Below are 18,850 nucleotides of genomic sequence, written 5' to 3'. Positions count from 1 at the left end.
GAAAGAGGAAAATTCCAATGACAAGCATGACAGCAAGATAGAAGAAGAAGCTATAAAGTTAGGCAAAGTAAACAAAGAAGAGACAGGTAAGAAAATAGAAGAAGAAAAAGAGGAAAGTTCCAATGACGATCATGACGGCAAGATAGCAGAAGTAGCTATAAAGTTAAGAGAAGAAACCACTCAGGAACTTAAAGAGGTCAAAGAAGAGGAAGATAAGAAAATAGAAGAAGAAGAAAGAGAAATAGAAAGTGAGGAAAAATGTAGTTGTCAATGTAACGGTGAAGAAATCCATGTCGAAATGAAGATGAAAGAAGAAAGTTCCAGTGACGAGTCTCTGACGGAGGAAGAAAATAAGCATAAGCCGAGCAGAAGATGTAAACAAAGAAGGAAGAAAAGTAAAATGATATTTAGATATATTCACGTAAAGACATGGAAGAAGAAGAAAAGAAAGAAATTAAAAATAGAAAAGAACTTGAAGAAAGTTAATAATATGCTAAAAAGGGTCGACATAGATCAAATGGATTTTGATGCTACTTCGCCAAAGAGAAGGAAGAAGAAGACGAGACGCAAAAGACAAGGAGAGCATGCATTTGATGAAGATGTAGAACATAAGAAGAAGTCTTGGCAGAAACCACATTGGAAGAAGAGAGAAATGAAAGTAATTTCTTTACTGGAAGAAAGTTGGAAGAGGAGGAAGAAGAATATTGAGAAGAATAGAAAAGAAAATAGAAGAAAGAAAAGAAAGAAGAGGAAGGAAAAGAGAAACAAGATAATAACAAGCAACGAGTATTTGAAAAAATTGGAAGAAACAAATAAGACTGAATAGTGCAAAGGAAGGAGATGTTATGACTTATTTAGACTGGCAAGCAGACGTTTCTGGGATTAAAAAAGTTCTCTGTAAAAGTTCCAGTTCTCCAGAAGAAAAATTCGTGGAATTATTAGTTTGGGGCAAATAATAATGATCTAATTGAAAGAAGAAAATTTTTAATTCTTTGATGTTTAGTTCCTGTAAAAAGATATATGTATATATATGATAGTCATCGTTGGAGGAAAATCTATTCTGCAAGTGATATTTTAAAAAAGAATAATGACTGCTAATTTATGTCACCACCCCCATTGAACAATGAGACTGATAGCGAAAGATCAAACCTGTAAAAGAAGAGATGCCAAAGAAAGTAATATGGAAAATGGATGTAAACTTTTCAATATACGAACAGAAGAGAAAGAAGATAGAACAGTTAAGCACAGATGGAAGTTAATTACGAAGAAAACTCTCAGGAAAAAGGAGAAGATAATATGAAAGAAGATCGAATAATATCAGTAAAATGAATTCTTTGCAAGCTTAGACGACTAAAGGTCATCGTGTATTTAGAAAAGTGTAAAACAAATGGGTTGTAATCCCAGAAGATAAAGAAAAATCGGTTGTATTCCGAGAACGGGTTGCAATCCCAAAAGTTAAAGAAGAATCGGTTGTATTCCGAGAAAAGGGTAGTAATCCCAGAAAATAAATATATCTAGATACATGCTGATATGAAATTCAGGCTTATGTGAAGAATTATTGTAGCTGATGGAAACACTTAGATAGATAGAGAAGAGAGAGAGTTCTTTGAAACGGAAAAATCTGAGCTAACTTATAATCTGTAGAGAGATTGCTGAAAGAAGAAAAGGGTGAAACGAAAATTACTATTTTGGCAGGACATCGTCAGGTAAAGACTATCTTGGAGAGATTAGACGAGCAGACTTGCAGGAGATGAACTATTGAAGAATTATATTTTGTATTTAAAAATAACTTGAGAGGTCACGAATATTTCAGGAACGTGGTGATAAGATATTTAGAAACGAAAATAGAAAGAAGAGAGAAATAGAGAGATGAGGAAAAATGCTGCATGCCAGGAGATATAATTTCACAGTGAAAGTGAAAAGCAATGTAAGCTGTAGAAATGAGAACCAATGAGAAAAGTCAAACGAGATGTAGAGAAAGTGGAAAAATTTATCTATTTTCAAAAGATTTTTTCCAATATATAAATTTTCATCCTCAAGGAGGGGGATATTGTGTCACGTGTCAGTTTCGATGACACAATGAAAGTTTCAAGGATGAATGGTTTCCCGAGAGCGACGATAGATGGCAGCACGCCATATAAAGAAGAGCAGAGCTAATTATAAAAAACTTAGAGCGGAGAAGAGGAATTATATATATTATAGTAAATTGAGAAATATATAAAAGAAGAGTTAAAATACTGTAAAAGAAGTAAATAGAATGATGTATATAGTAAATTAAAAGAATTAAGAATATGGCCGCATATGAAACGTTTAGGAAAGTCATTAAGTGAGCAAATGAATTCAGAAAGGTATCTCATCTCAATTTCTTTTTGATTCTCTGACGAGGAGAACATCGTCAGCTTTTGCATTTGTCCGTTCCCCGGTGGCGCTGTGTCAAATTAGACGCCCCGAAGCACTTTTCGGTTGCGCTTTTTATTAGTCGCACTGGGCCATTGGCAGCGCTCGTTATTAGCGATCCTGGTTATTCCCCTTTGGTCGTCAAATAGGAGGTGGCGCTATTGTCAGTTTAGTCGACCCTACTCTTTCTACAAGTATAGCTTGTATTGTTTGACAAAGAAGCGGGGGGAAAGCGAGCACATAAATAAGATTACGCTTTAATAAAAGAAGAAGAAATTCAAAGAAAAAGAAGAAGAAGCCATTTCCATATTAAAAGAAGAAGAAGCCATTTTCATAATAAAAGAAGAAGAAGCTTTTTCCATATTAAAAGAAGAAGAAGCCTTTTAGAAGAAGAAGAAGCCTTTTAAAAGAAGAAGAAGCCTTTTAAAAGAAGAAGAAGCCGTTTCCATAAGAAAAGAAGAAGCTTTTTCCATATTAAAAGAAGAAGAAGCCTTTTAAAAGAAGAAGAAGCCATTTAAAAGAAGAAGAAGCCTTTTCGATTATACATATACATATATTTTCTCTGTATTTTGTCAAGTTCTCAGAATATAGATCCGCATTTTACTATATCCTCTTGGCTATAAAACGCTTTCTTATTTGGAATTCTCAAACAAAGAACCTATCCCCCTGAGATTAAGATATCTGTAGCCGTGGTAAATAACATTTAAGTACGTACCCACAAGGGGCGTAGCAATCGTCGCGACTACCCAAAGTGGCAGAAAAGCGAGGTAAAATAAACTAAATCCATCAATTAATCAATCAGCCGACCGTCATGGCCTAATGGTTATCCTAGCGTGCTACGAAGTCAGGCCATGGGTGTTCTATGTGAGTGTCCACATCATATCATCACTCATCCTAATCTGTGCGATGAGCCAAAAGTAGCAGAAAGGCGATGTAAAATTAACCAAATCAAAACAAATCAATCAGGAAAGTTCAGTCTGTATGAGAGTTTTGCGAGAATCTGTTGGTTGGCAACACTGCTTCTGCTGATAAAAGCAGACGCATGCTAAGCCAATCTTTTTCCCCATCAAAAAACTGAAAACAATCACCCCGCGTGTTCTTCCTATTTGCATCGTCGCCGAAACAAGGAACAAGTGGACTAGACAGTTTCCTGTGCACGATCTGTGTGCATGAGGTTAGCACAAATTGTCCACAAGAATATTGCAGAAAAATGAAAGATTGAAGAATTGTAGGTTAGTTTTCATTATGTAACTGCAATTTGATCGCGGAAAAGGTCGTGAGGTGTTCAAACTGCTATGCTAGGTCAGAGACCAGTTTTGTACATTAAAAAGAAAAGAGAGAGGGCCAACCTGGGTGGTGCAGTGGTCAGCTCAACGCGCAAAAAAACCAGAGCCATCCGGGGTATGAAGAAGATTGAAATGAAAGAAGTGACAAGTAACAGGGGCCCCCGTAGAGCATCCTGGTTTGATTCTATTGGTTATTTAGCGTTTCTTTTGTGCCTCTTTTGGCTACTCGCGACGATGAGGATGACTAATGAAATCGACGAAGGGACAGTCACAATGAAAATCCATGCCCAGGTGTCGAAGCGCGCTGTGCTAAACACTACATCACTGAAGTTGTCGCACGTGTAACTAAACAACAGTTTTGAATCTAACCAATTTCCTCCGGGTGATATCAAACTTCACGGAGGGTTATAGGCATCAAGTTATAGTACAAATAAAAACAATGCTAATATTTTAAAATTACCCATTGTTTCCTATATGTAATTAAATTAAGTGTAAATTTCGATACAACTGCATAACAGCAAATTGTTGAATAATAATAGCTGCGGGAAGTTGAAATTGTTACAATAGAAATTCACATTACACCAGTCCTGCCGCTCTACACGTGTCCATTGTTGAGTTTCAATTAAATGGAATTTTAGTTAACGGTTATCAAAACGGACGATATTTAAATTATTTTATTATTTTGATATTTAATTGTAAACAACACTGAATTAGTGCTTATTATTAGGAAAAAACATTAAAAGTATAAAGAGAATGAAAGAAAGTCAAAATGCACATATTTGCCAAATTTCTTAGATATTGTCCGAAGGCTATGCCAGGTTATTGAAATTTTCGAGGGAGGGGGCTTTTCTATTTCCGAAATGAATTCCACCCAGGACCAGAGCCGAACTGGCCCATCGGGACACCAGTCATGATGGCAATCATGGCATCCTGCCTCCGAAAAGGGCGCAGAAAAGAGGGACTCAGTATTCACCCTTCCTGCAGGAACAGCCTTGCTTATTCTATTTTCTCCAATTAACACATGTAAATTATTGATGACTCTTTCACAACGAAATTACGCTCTAAATATATCAAACTTGTATTATTTGACCATAGATGGAAGCACAAGATCGTCATTTTATACTGGTTACAAGCATTACGAAAACTAGAAAGTTGATAACTATTTTACATATTTTTAGATAAAAAAATTTTAGTTCTGAAAGACATAAGAAATACGCTGTGAATAATTGATTGGATGCTAATAATAATTTACAGTTTGAACCCAACTCTTCTAAACTAGTAGTTTTTCCATGAATTCATAAGAAAAGGAAATTTTCTAGATATCGAAGAGTTGGTTAATCAATTCGTATGTTGCCTAGTCGATTTGTATCTCCCATCCCGTTATTTCTGAGCACATTTTACTCCAGTGTAACCTATTCGCGATTAAAATTAACAGATATGCCATCTGGTGGGATTTCCAGGAAGTACTCTAAGTAGGATACGTTGTGTTGAAGTCGTTTAAAGCATGTGGAATATGCGAGAGAGAAAGGTTCACTGTTCAGGTTTTTTTGCTCTAAATCGTTTTATGGGTCAGAACAAATTAAAAGTTTTCATGGGTTTCCAACCTGTGAAATCAACAAAATGAAATTTGTTAATAAATCAGGGAAAACGTAATCGACAGAAAATTGGTATGGGGGATATAACATTTGTAATTCGGCAAGGAAATTACGAAGAATGCACGAGTCTGCTTACTTTATTTTTCGAGAGATAAATATATATTACCATGAAAGTAAAGTTTTAAATTGTACTTTATAAATAAAGCTTCTTCTTCTTCTTTTTTTTCGAAAAATCATGATGCGTCTTACCCAATGCGTCCATGTATTACCGGTATTACGTATGTGTGAAATTTGGAACAGGTGCAAGTCGATTAAGAGAGAAGATGAAAATAGTTTGAGAATGAATTAATGTCAAATGTAACCAGAAAAAAAATGGACATGCCAATGTTACTGTTTCATTCAATATGATGTTCTTTTTCAGTGAGTATAGCCTGGTCATGAAATCGTGAATATTATTATTAAACCAGCCTTTCTCTTTCGAGAAAGAACTGCAACGATATGTTCCCAATTTTCTCCTGTCCCAGCTTTTCTATTACAGGTCAATTTCAATTCCTTTATTTTCAAATAATTTCCGAGAACCCCAGTTACAACATGACGTGCAGATGATACCGCACTACTTTGGACAACCAGTGCGTATACATAGTTTCGTCTGCATTTTCCGTGTTATTTTTGCCTATTATAATTAAATGCTTCGTTCTCAGTACAGCTTCACGTTTGTTAGAGTACCTGGAATTCACATCGCATTCGCAATATTTAAAAATAATGCGTAATTTAAACGTTTTCTAGCATACCAGCCATGACAACACGCTGCTATTTTGTACTACTGCTGAATGTAAACAAAGATTTATCCTACTTAGAGCGGCCATATTGGAAGCGACACTAGCGCTCAGGTGGTAATTTTAATCGCGAATAGCCTAATGCAATACTACCTTACCGATCGGTGAGCTTTTTTTTCTAGGGGGCGGATAGCATTTCACTCAAGAGCCCGCCCTAACGATGCTCCCAGTCTTGCATTACCCCGGGCCACTCCATGAATTCATCACTTACTACAAACAAGTGCAAATTTAAATTGTAGCGCCTTTTGTCGTTCTGCAAGACAGTTGATGGTGATTTCTGCTAAAGGTTCCTGGAGAGAAAGTGAGTCTGGCAACCTTGAGAGTGACCTCGCTCCGACAACGTTTTATTTCTACAGTTGTCTCCGAAGCAAGGGTCTTTTCGTTCAGTCACTGAACGAAAAGCTTCAGTGCAGCCGCCACATTTCCCGGATGTAACACCTTCGTGTCTGCCACTCGCGGACCGTGGGACAGTCTGCCCCGGCGAGCTCTTCCGGTTTTGAATTTCAGAAAAAAAAATTGTTCAATTGTTTCTTCCTTGAAAACGCAGGAAATGTTCTTGATCCGGAGAGTGTGGATTGTTAAACTGTTCCGTCTCGTTCCTGTGCGCGGGAAATAAAACTTCCGAAATGGCTTCCTGTGGGGAATTACCGTTTACATGCAAGCATGGAAAGAGCTATATGCAGTCAAATGAACCAGTAAGCTATAGTTCAGGTCTGGTTGTAGTGAGGGGAAAATGAGGAGAGTAGTGACCCCCCCCCCTTTGGAAATGTTTAATTTATTTAAAGTTACAAAGAGCAGAAACATCGGTATTTTTATTATTAATAATAGTTTCATAGATTGATTGGTTGAGCTGGTCTTTTATGTCCACTTTATGCACAGTAAGGCTAATAGAGACTGGACCTACAGGCTTTAAAGTGAGATCCATTTCTAATAACAGAAATAAAGTGCATTTAGTTAGTATTCGAACAGAAGAACCAAAGTCAAAAGGTTTAATAAATAAAATAAATAGTTTAATACTTATACTGGCACCACGTTATGCCTTTCATACTCTACCATTTAATCCAAAGAATAAATTGTTCCAGAGCTTCAAAATAATATAGGTTTATGTTAGAGGTCGCACAATATAAACTTTATGAGTAAAATTTCCACCTAACTTTTAAAGCCTTTTCTTAAACCAGGTGAGTTAAACTGAATAACAAACAGTGCCACTGACGTAGCAGAGGCTTCGTATATGCGTATGTAAAAAATAAACTTAGAAACGAAAACAATATATACAAGTAAAGGTAAAGTTCCCTGTGCATATAGCACAATGCCATGAAGGCGCATTTAGGGTATGTGGTCTCCACATATTTTCAATGTTGGCCATCTTGGAGGTGATGTGATCAGCACCACCCTTTTTTTTCAACCTATCTTTAATCAGGAAAAAAGTTACGACTTCATGATTGTAACAAATGTATCATTCTCCAGGTGTGAAAAAACAGTCACATATAATATATACAGTATATCACATCACCCACTTCCAATTTAAATTTTGAGTTCAATATGGCGGACCTCCGCTTGGAAGACACCAATGTGGTTCCCCCTAAGCCTGACCTGTGTCTATTATGACCAATTGTACCAAACCTAGCTCCCTTACTATTTATAATGGGTGTTGAAAGGGGTTTTGAATCATCCTCTAGGCCCTTATATGTGACTTCGTCATCATGAAATCAAGAATTACACACACACACCTAAAGGTAGGTAGGTAGGCCTTTGGCAGGCCCGTGCCCAAGGGGGGATCACGGGGGCCATGACCCCCCGTCGAGTTATGAAATTTTTTAATTTGAACGTATAAAAACCTATGAAAATAACATTCATAATTTTTCAAATTTTGCAAGAATTTCGATTTTAGTCTTGCACAAATGAATGGGCTTCAGAATTCTGCAGTCTGCAATATTTGGGAATTTTTGTTTTATAACCATTGATGCAAGGCTCTCAGGCATTCCGATTTTGCCGGGAAAGTCCATTGCTTTCAATCCACGTCCCGACTTTTCCCGTCTTGGCTCTGACACTACTTGCTATAAAGGAAGCGCCACTGCAGACATTGTACTGGTTATGTAGGACTTTCTATAGAATACTGTGTACATTTTAAAACTTGTCTGAATTTTTTTATGAGCCAAAAACAGTTGTATGAACAGACCCGTAACCAGGGGGGGGGGTGCAAGGGGGCCATGGCATGGCATATTATTTGTTCTATTAATGGGGATAATCTATCTTGTAATCCAATTTGGTTTCAGGTTACTATTTTTAAGAAAGGGTACCCTTATATTTCAAGGATATCGAGCCATGAAATATTTTGATGCAAACCTACAAAGATAACATGAATAATTTTTAAGATTTTGCAAGAATTTAGATTTTCTTCTTGTATAAATGAATAGGTTGTCTCTGGAGAGAGGCAGACTCCAAAAGTCTCCAGTCTACTATATTTAGTAATTTTAGTTTTATAACCATTCATGCGAAGCTACTAAATGATCCAGTTTGGTCGTGACTCCTCACCATATTTACTCCCTGTCTTGACTTTTTTCGAACTACATTCTTGATGAGAAAATTTCCTCCTTTGTGGTTAATTCACATTCAGACATGTTCTTCATTATAAGGATAAGTCCATAGCGTTGGTGGTCACATTCAGGGTACGAATTCCCATGGCGGAAGGGGAATCTCCCACCTTTCCACCAACAATCTTGTTCCATTAAAATAATTCCCCATTTGGGTTAGAGTTTGTGTTATAACAACAAAGATAAGCAATTAGTTAGGACTTCAAACATACTTTACTAAGAATAACACCGTAAACACATACAAAGAAGGAATAAGAATGAATGATGTCAACCTGTGTGTGAATGTTGCATACATCTCTTGTTCTCTCTCTCTCTCTCTTTAGGGCTGGTAACAGCATGGGGTAAAAACGTACTTCTACAGTCATAGATAAGATTTTAAAATTATATCAAATTGGACTAGTAAGAAATGGAGCCGTAGCTGCGAAGGTGGTTGTCATTGTCACTCTAGGCCCCTGGTACATAGAAATTAGACCGACCTGTTATTTCTTCTCCATTTCTCACCTCCTTTCGTCGGGAATAAAACATAGCACTTACATGTTAATTTAATAGGAAACAAATGTCTTCTTAAAGCTTCTCATTTTTTGTCCCTCCAACTAGTTATCTTTAATTTGCAATCGATTTTGCAGATGTGAACAATAACCCACACTGCTTCAATGAAGATGGTGTGGGATGCACAACCGACTTTCTCTTTATTATCCACATTTCTTGAATGCTAAGTTTTCTTTCCATTGGATTCAACGAGAAGAGTAGGGACATAAATTTTCTACAATGTCTAAGTATGCCAGCTACATCTAGGTAGGAGAGGCTGCAAATTCGGTGCAGGGGGTGTGAAAATCATTCTCGTCCTGGGCGCTGAAGTCTCTAGCTACAACTCTGATAAGGAAATATTTCCTTTCGAGAGACCATTAATAGATTAACACCATTATAAAAACATAACACAATAAAAGTATGAAAATTTAATTATCATTTTAATAAAAAGCAATATTATTAAAAACATTTCACCTATCTTTATATATATAAATAAATATATTAATTAATTATAATAATTATTTTATAATTGACATATATTCCATGACAATTTTATATATATATAAAACTAAGGTTTCCGGTTTGACCCCCCTCCCTCAAAAAAAATTCTGGGTACTGGACCGGCCTTTGGTAATATTTTTCGGAGGGGCATTATTTAAAGATCCGGCACTGATAACAAAGTACAATAACTAAGAAATTCAGTACACTAGCTGTATGATTTAAAAAAAAAATAATGGAAAACATGTATGCTTGATATGGAAATGACTAATAGAATGTGTAGGAAAGTTTCAAGAAATAGAAAGGCACAGTAAAGCTACTCGGGACTGGGCCTACAGTTTAAAGTGGGATCCGAACTACTATGTGCCTGCACCGTGTATCAAACCCGGGACCCCTGGATTACAAGGCAACGACGCTGCCACTGCGCCACAGGGAAGCCCCTCCCCCAACTATTAAAAGGAAAGACCAGAGATGCTAAATAACAAATCTTTGATTGCACTTCGGATTCAAATATGTTTGAAAAATATGTCATTTTAATTACATTCGACCCATTTTCCTACCAATAATGGCATTCAAAATACTTTTTCCAGCAGCCTCTCCCCTTTAAAAACGTCCTGGTTATGCACACAGACGCAGGAAAGTTTAAGAAACGCTCTTTGAAACCAATAAAGGCCTTGAGTTCAAATTCCGCGGACAGTATGAATGTTTGTTTGTAATTAACTGTCATCTTGAGTTCGTTAGCCATTTTTATTGTCGCGATTAATATTGAAAACCCAGAAAAAATGTGAAATGGCAAAAAATCAAATAATTTCATTACAGACAAAGCCTCCCTCCCCCCCCCCACACACACATGTATGTATTTCAGGTCGTTATGCTTTACAGAAAGTATAAAGTAGCCAATATATGTATTGTACTCGTATATGACGGTATCCTCCAAAGCAGAAACGTTCCTACGCCACTGGAGTTACAATATATTTTGATCAATTTATATAATTAAAAACAAAAACTGTTAAGAAGTTACCATAGTGATTATCGAAGCACTACAGATCAAATTTCAAGATTAGTTAAATGGTCAATTTTACCTCGAAACATGTTTTTCTCATTTCTTCTTGTATACCCGAGGAAATCGTGCAAGAAATCCTTGAATGGTTATTTCTCACAGGTGATTTTTCGTTGCAACACACATATTATTGCACATTATTTACAAGGATCAGGTGGCATGGCTTTCAAAATCTGTTCTTCTCCTCCCCTTGTCAAGACATCTATGTTTTTGGATACTAATTGTTCCTTCATTATTCTCCTTTCATAAGTAGAAGACTGCACGTTGAATACAGATATGTAATCAAGGGATTACGGTTTCAAATCCCTGCATAGCCATATTTAATTATTTAGGATCCTGCTTTGAACTGTAACTCCAGAACTGATCAGGAAATCTACACCTGAAGTGAACACATTCATAGGCTCCCACAGGGTACTCAAGGGGGTTAGTCCCCTACTCTCTGTGTCCTATTCCTATATTTCTTTTCCGTATTTCTCTCTCTATATCTCTCACACACTCTTTTTATGTCGGTATTTATATTTCTCTTCCTTCCTTCTCTCTCTCTCTCCCTTTATCAGCCGCGGTAGCTCAGTCGTTAGGGCGCCTGACTACCATGCGAGAGACCCGGGTTTGATCCCCGGCGGGGGAGAACCGGGACTTTTTCAACATGTTCAAGCGGCTCCGGCGCCCACCCAGCGTCGTATAAAGTGGGTACCTGGAGGAAACTCTTGGGGGGTAAAGGCGGCCAGGTGCGTGGTGCTGATCACATCACCCCAGCTCGGCCGAGATCAAGAAAGTGTGGGGCCATAACCCCACACCCCCTATACGCCTTCACGGTGTGGTGCAAAGCACAGGGGAGCACTTTACTTGTTTTTTATTCATCTCTTTCTCTTTTATGTTGGTATTTCTTTTCCTCTTCCTTCCTTCTTTCTTTTTTCTCTCTCTCACACTCTCTCTTTCCCTGTGTCGTTATTCCTTTATTTTTTCCGCCTCTCTCTTTGCCCCATCTTTTATGTCGGTATTTCATTATTTCTCTTCCTTCTCTCTCTCGCTCTCTTTCTCTGTGTGTCTTACAGGCGCGGCTCGTGCATTATTTACCCGGGGGTTCACTGAAGTCATGTGACATATATTCAGTTTCCGCAAAATAGACTTCCTTCGCCTAACAAAAGGATGGGGGGAGGGCTTAAAAGATTTGTCCAGAATTTTTTTACCTGGGAGTATAAGGTTTTGTATTAGGGGTGTGCGAATAAATTTAGGGCTGAAACTACAATAAATTGTGCCTTTATGAAAAAAGTTGAGTTTTCTTGGAATGTCATGGACGTCCTCAAGTAGGGGCAGGTAATATATTTTTTTTCCCCAGGAGGAGCAAAAAACACTCTTTCAGTCTGAAGTTGCTGCAACGCTTTTATAATAATTACCAAAAATTACTGTGACTGAAATTAAATTATATGCGTGTAATATATAATTTTTGGTTTACTTTCGATTTCCATGGGGGCGGCCCCCTTTTCCCCTTCCGGACGTCCATGCCGATTAATCAGAACTGGTCCTACATTTATTAAAGGGAAATGGCAACTAATGGCATGTGCATTATAGAAATCAAACCTGAGACCCTTTTCATTGATACGCGACAGTTTTGTTCAAATTTGGGGCTGGTCGACCAGCACACGCTTTTTTTCAGTGGACAAGGAAGTTTATTTTAAGTTAATTATGTGCATTTCTATCGGTCATTTCTTACCTGCGCGGACAGCAACGCCTACAATGCATCAAATGACATAACCTAGGTAAAGTCCATCCCTCGCTTCACTCGCAGCATCACTTAATACTTTCCAACAAGTATCCAAGCACTTCAAAAACTTAAAAACTTGAGACTTTGACACCGAGCGACAACGAGTCACGTCTTCGCGCCATTCTTTCTCTTTCGCGAACCCGAAGTGTTTCCACCTTTAAGGAAAAACCTCTGAATGCATGCACGAGCTATTTTGGTAATGTATCTCCTTTATTTTAATTCATCGCATCTAATTCCAGCTTTTATTTGTTTCCACTCATCCATCTCTGTCACAATCTTGCATTTATTCCAAGAAGTTCGGTGCAAAAATGATACAAAGAGAATATTGAATATGTAATGTGTGCGCTTCAAACTTGAACCGCACACAGCAACACTGGAAGGGAGGAAGCAGCGAGATCGGAGCCTTGTCCCGCGCCTTCTGCGAGAGAACGAACTGCGCATGACCGTTGGGTGTCGACATAGGTTCTGCAATCTCATCTTCCATGTATTTTGTCCTATACCCTCCTCGAGCTTCTGCTACCGCGCGAAGCTTTCACAATGGCAAGAGCTGTCCTGTGGGGGTTCAACTGAGGGTCTGTATCAGGGCGGCCGATTCGCGGTTTCTTCTTCTCAGCAAAAGAGTTCGCCGTATTACGGGCACAAATACATGACTTATTGTGTAGAATTTTTAGCGAAATAATGTGGAAATGTAAAGACATTGTTTATTGTTCATTCTCAAGGTGATTATCGTATATTACTGGGGGTTCACTGATCCTGTGCGCTATAGGGCCAACCGCGCCTGGTGTCTTACTTACTTACTAAATTCCTGTTGTTCCCTGTGGAACATAGGGCATCAACCAACATCTCCACCTGGCCCTACTGACGGCAATTCTCTTCGCTGCATTCCAGCTCTTTCCTTCCTCCAATGCCTCAGCGTGAACAGATCTTCGCCACGTCTGTCTAGGCCTCCCTATTTTCCTTCTTCCCTGCGGGTTCCAGTCTAGCGCCTCTCTCTCGACAGCCTCATTTTCCTTCCTCAACGTATGCCCTATCCATTTTCGCCAGTTTTATCTGCATGGACACCTCGGTTTATCCAGTCTTTATCCAAAGTTTTTTGTTTTGAATCACTTCTGGCCAAAATATATTTAATTTTTTTCTCAGGCAGCGATTGATGAAGGTCTGTAGTTCAGAGATGATCGTTTTTGTTATATTCCATGTCTCAGACATAACATTACTTCGAAAAATACGAAGTTTGGTCTTCATAGATATCTTCTTGTTTTTCAATATTGGATGGAGCCTCACAAAGGTGCCGTTTGCTTTCTGGATACGTTGAGAACATTATGTGCAGTCCCTCCGTCTTTTGCCACCACTAAATGGGTCTGTTCTTGTGGAGTTGATCCTTAAGCGCCTTGGTCTTCTTGGAGTTAAACACAAGTCACATGTTAATCACTCTCTGTGTTTCGCTATTCTTATGTTCCTTTATTTCATTTCCTTCTGTCTCTCTTTTATGTCGGTATTTTCCTCTTTTCTCTTTCACTTTTTCTCTCCCCCCTCTCTCTCCTTCTCTTTTTGTGTCGTTATTTCTTTAATTTTCGTCTCTCTGTCTCTTTCTTTAACTCCGTCTCTCCATCTTTTTATGTCGATCATTCTTTATTTCTTCTTTCTCTCGCTTTCTCTATTTCTCTCTCCCTCTCTCTTTCTCTGTCTCTCTCTCTTTATGACGCTATTCCTTTTAATTTGTGTTTTCCTATTTCTCTCTCTCTCTCTCTCTATCTCTCTCTGTCGCAATCCTTTATTTCTTCTCCTTCTCTCTCCTATCCATCTTTTTTTATGTCGGTACTTCTTTCTTTTTCTTTCTCTTCTTCCTTTCTTTCTCTCTCTCTCTCTCTATTTGTTTTCTCTTTTTCTCTCTGTGTCACTATTCCTTTATTTCTTTTCCATTTCACCATTTTTCTCTCTTTGTACATACGTTACGTTGTGACAGTTTGTGCAGTTACAGTCTGTATATTTTGCTTACAACTAAGTATCTTGAATTTCGAGACGAGATTGAGGCTCTGTTTCGACTCGTCTCTCCTGATCTTGAAACCAACCACCCGTAGTCATAAATATATTTGCAAATTTGGGTTTATGCCAAATATGAATGTATTGCGTGAGAAAGATCGTGTTCGTTTGATTCATCTTGTACATGAATGGGTTAAGAACCGTTTATGGCTGAGTACAGGCATATGTTTCTCAAGTGTCGTCGGTTGTGTGGGTGTGCGTGTTGAGTGTAAATGTGCGTGCTTTCGTACATTCTGGACTATATCTTACAGGAGGAAGGAGGGATCGAACCGTGCCACTGCTCAGAGCGGCAAATTTTAAGGGCGGCAAAATTTGAAGGGAAGAAAAAAATAAGCCTATTGAAAACTTGAAAGTTATAATATTATATTATATAACTTGGAAGATAATATATGCCAACCCACCGTCTTGAAGGAACATATCGGTAGTCTCACTTTAAACCCACTGAGTGCCACAAGGGGGGAAGCAGATTCGATGCCTTAACTCAGAGGTCTATGATGCGCTCATTCAAATAAGTGGCGACAATAAAACTGCCCAAATGGTCGCACATGAGGCTCAGTGTATTGCAAACCAGTTGTGTGGCTTTACATTCCTTTGCCCACTAGTTATCTGGTATGACTTTTCACTCCACGTAATATAATGAGCAAATGTCTTCAAAACATTAATCTACGATGTGTTGGATGCTGTTAGATGATTTCTTGCAAACATATCAGCGCTTTGAAAAAAGCAGGAGTGATGAAAAATTTCAAAGTTTCTTAGACGCCACTTGGCAGCCTGGCAGGGCCTCCCTCTTTCCACTCGTGGAGGCGTCGGGGGCCGGCGACCTGTGAGTCCCGGTTGATTAGAAAGAATTGGCATCGAATTTAGATATAAATGATTTAAAGATAGGCAACACTCTACAGGGCCGAAATCGAAAGAAGAAGCAGTTTCAGTGTGATGAAACTGTTGAAGATCCACAAAAATGGTACAAAGTTGATTTTCATTACCACGTCCTAGACTATTATTTTAGCTCTAAGAGAAAGATTTGAGCAGCTTAAACATCATAGTGAATTTTCAATTTCTTTATGATACTAGTAACCATAAAGACATACCATCTGATCTTTTATTTGAAAATGTAGAAAATGTAGAAAACTCCCGGAATGTTAACACATGAAGGCTACTGAATTAAAAGAAGAACTAAAAGTGTTTTCGGCTATAATAAAACAATTACACCAAAGGAGACCTTAAACTGATAAAGGGTCATGATTTTGTACCTAATGTGAGTTTAGAACTTCGAATATATTAACTTTGTCGGTACCCGTGGCAAGTGGCGAACAAAGTTTTTGTTGGGAATTAAGGCTAATAAAAATACTATCTTCGGTCAATCATGTCTGAAACACGCTTGTTTCTATTTTATGCAAGATAGCATTATACGAAAAATAATATTACATGCAAAGGTAAATTTCCCTGTGCATATAGCACCATGTCATCAAGGCACATTTAGAAGTTGTGGGGGTAGGGACACACACATTCTCCATCTCGGCCATTTTGGAGGTGATGTGATCAAAACCACTCTCCGGCTGCCTTTACCTCTCAGGGTTGCCCCAGGTATCCATTAATTTGAGGCTGGGTGAACCCCAGAGCCGCTTTTTGCGGGGACAACGAAGGAAAGAATTCAGACCTCAGATCACCCACGCGGAGATCTGGGAATATTACATGTAATTCTTTTAAAATCCAATCATATATCACAGACCTACAACGGTAAACATATGAAGTCAATCCTTCATTTCTTCCCTAATACTTGTTACATTTAAGATACGTTTAAGAGAGAGGGAGTTTTCATAAAATACGTATAATAATATAATATAAAATTAGTGTCGCATTTTTTAAAGTTGAACTGTGGTCGAGCGAGGTATCGAAATGGCGTTACAAGTCTCATTATTTATTTTATAGTTTGATGTTTTACTTAGGAATATATTGATTTTCAATTTCCCGTTGCTGCGTAATGACGGGGAGGGGGGGGGGGTCGAAAGAGAGCGGCATCTGCCGCCAACGCCCAGCGCCGCGCCTGTCTTACAGACACTATGAGTGAGTATATGAAGAGTTTCCTTTCTTGGTTATGTTCCCGCCTGTTTCTTATCTATCTCCTTGAAAAATGCTTTCGTATGACGAAGCTAACCAGTTTGGAGTTGTAACACAGAATAGAGCAAACATCGTTGAAAACATCACACGAACAGTGATGACACCCTATATAGCCAGGGGTATACCTGTCTAGTTGAGTGGCAGTGGCTTAGGAAAGGGGGTACAGAAGTACGTTGTATCGCCCAAAGTTGTGGGAGGGGGTACAGTACCACCTAAACACTTTCATCTGAATTATACCCCTCAAATGAGTTGACATACGCAAGATGAATGGAGAAACTTCTTTCAGTATCTATCGCAAACTGTTTCGTTTGTCTACTTTACCTACAAATCCAAACAGAATCACAGCAATTGTGAACTTAGTGTATTGTACTACAGGGTGAGGCAAAAGTCAGGTTATATTTGAAAACAAATATGTACACATGGCTTCTGTTTCAATTTCTATGCTTCCAGCTGCGTAAGACGTCTGCTAGTGTGGTTGGTGTGATTTGGGAGATGGCGCCTGTCATCCTTTCTTTCGGGTGGTCCAGGCTCTTAATTTTCTTAGTGTATGTGATGAGCTTTAGGTGCCCCAGCAAGTAAAAATCCAGGAGTGTTAGGTCTGGCGATCGTGATGGCAATTGACGTACGTAACCTAACTTTAGCTCACCCAATACATTGTGTTACTAATTATCTCACTTCATTTGTGCTTTTGGAAGTAAGAACTATTTAAACGATTGAATGAAACCTAGATCATATCTGAATTGTATTTAATACTCTAATTATTTTGTGAATATTGTTTTTCGTTGGCAGAACAACGTGTATGCAAATTTTATTTTGAAAATTGAGAGGTTTGTGGTCTCTTCTACAATGGCCCATGTGTGAATGAATCGCCATTATGCCTCTAAACTTGAATCTCAAACAGTAGCGTAACTAACACGCTCTGCGCCCCCGCCTCCCCCCCCCCCCGTCGCAACTTTCAGTTGTGAGCCCCTACTAGATTTTTTTTTAAAGCTTTCCTTTCAATCATTGTAAAAACTAGTACGAAAGTTCAAGGCAGCAGACAAAACGTAAATAATAATATATTATAATTATATATGAAAATAGATGAGTTTTATGAAGTGGGTAATACCTCGCTAAGAAGTCTATGATGTCGATGTCCTCTGAGAGCCAAACTACAGCTGGATAATGTTATTATTTTATTGATTTTGCGCCACTTGTCCAGATCTTATTGCAAGATTGTTTGAATATCTTTATGATTTTTTCAGGCACTATATACATTCAAGTGAATTCAGCACACACTGATATTTTTCCTTAATCCATTACAATCATACATTTTCCCTTTATGGAACCTATCGGCATACAACCAGCACAGTTCACAGTAAACAGCCTCTACAATAGATAAGTAGCATACCTAAATCTCTCTATTTTCTGTCTGGTTTTAGTGCTGGCTTAGGTTGAAATATTCAGCTAATGAAGGTTTTATTCTAATCTGGTAACTCAATTTCTACTTCTCTAGTGATTCACATTTTATGTTTGCAGTTGTAGGGACATAAAAATATATGTCTGGCTGAAAATGAACAAACGTAGTGAGCAACAAGTTGCATGGTAGTATTTATGCACACTACTTTATAATTTCCCAGAAGTTCCACGTTACGAATGTTGAACATCTTGTAACGGAGTCGGTCACCAGGATCTGTTATAAGCTTATTACTTCACAAAAAATCCGGAACGAGAAGCTTTTCGCTTGGCTACTGTTCCATGAGAAAGGAAAACAAAGACATAGCAAAAGAAAGAAAAAAGAGAATTTAAAACGACCGTGAATTTTAACATCGCAGATCCTTGATGCAAATTTCAAGAATCTCTTCCGTCCACTCTATTCTTTCAGTCCGGAATATCGAAGAAAGATAACTTTCAAGGTTAAACACTCCTGTGCTGCTCTCTGTCGTCCGGATGGAACACCACGTTCTTCGCTTCTTCCTTATCTCGTTAGACGTTAGTCCGTGATTTCAGCTTCCTTTAATTATTCACAATCTCTTGATTTACAGAAACGTGCTGTTATGCGGAAGTTTCATTTTCTTTGAGCAAAGGCAGATTGATTGGAGGAATGACTGCAGGTGAAATGGAAAAAGCTAATTCATTTATTTGCTGATTTGA

This window comes from Lepisma saccharinum, chromosome 23 (assembly GCF_977018435.1).
Source record: "Lepisma saccharinum chromosome 23, izLepSacc3.1, whole genome shotgun sequence".
Taxonomy (NCBI): domain Eukaryota; kingdom Metazoa; phylum Arthropoda; class Insecta; order Zygentoma; family Lepismatidae; genus Lepisma; species Lepisma saccharinum.
Note: the sequence above shows the minus strand (reverse complement) of the source record.